Genomic DNA, 671 nt, shown 5'->3' on the forward strand with positions numbered 1-671 from the left:
CATAAACACAATTATTTTTTTTAAGGTTCTAATGTGTTTTTATTGATTAGAATTGTAGTTGTAATCCTTCCATCATACATATAATATACAGTAATAATCAAATATCTGATACTAAAATAACTTACTGATAAATTCTAATATTGAACACAGAATAGTTCTATCTCTATTAACAATAAAAACCAAAATCACTAATCACTGAGTTTATCTTGGAAAATTTAAATTCTGGCCATTATTTTACAAGTTGGGAATATGAGTAATCCAACTTTAAGATGACTTTCTCATTGTAGAAGTTTGCTCTGTCGACCTACGTTTGTTTGGGGGATTTCCTCTTGTCTCAAACCATTCCTGCATATGACACACTTGGGTGATGGGCCCTTGCAAGTGCCCTTGTGCTGCATCCTGGTCAGTGTTCTGGACCCAGTTTCCCAATCCCATCTTTTGAGCCTCAGCCTGAGTATATTTGCAGAAAAACGCCCCTGGTGCCTTCCCCAAAATTTCATAATCCACTGATATCAGGGTATCCCCTTCTCCCATGCTGATGGTGAAACTCTCCTCGTCCTCCTTTCACGCGGCGGGAACTATCCCGCCACCACGCCAAGGGCTCCCCCAGACGAGTAACCGACGCGTCCGGAAGTGTAGACCATTCTTGAAAAAATTTTTAACATCTTCCT

The 671-nt window shown here is 39.6% G+C and overlaps 1 pseudogene; it reads right to left on the bottom strand.

Annotated features, from left to right (window-relative positions):
• Positions 1–229: 229 nt before the first annotated feature.
• On the bottom strand, positions 230–671 carry LOC130833732 (acylphosphatase-1-like; annotated as a pseudogene).

The sequence above is a fragment of the Hippopotamus amphibius genome, chromosome 12, assembly GCF_030028045.1.
Source record: "Hippopotamus amphibius kiboko isolate mHipAmp2 chromosome 12, mHipAmp2.hap2, whole genome shotgun sequence".
In the NCBI taxonomy this organism is placed as follows: Eukaryota; Metazoa; Chordata; class Mammalia; order Artiodactyla; family Hippopotamidae; genus Hippopotamus; species Hippopotamus amphibius.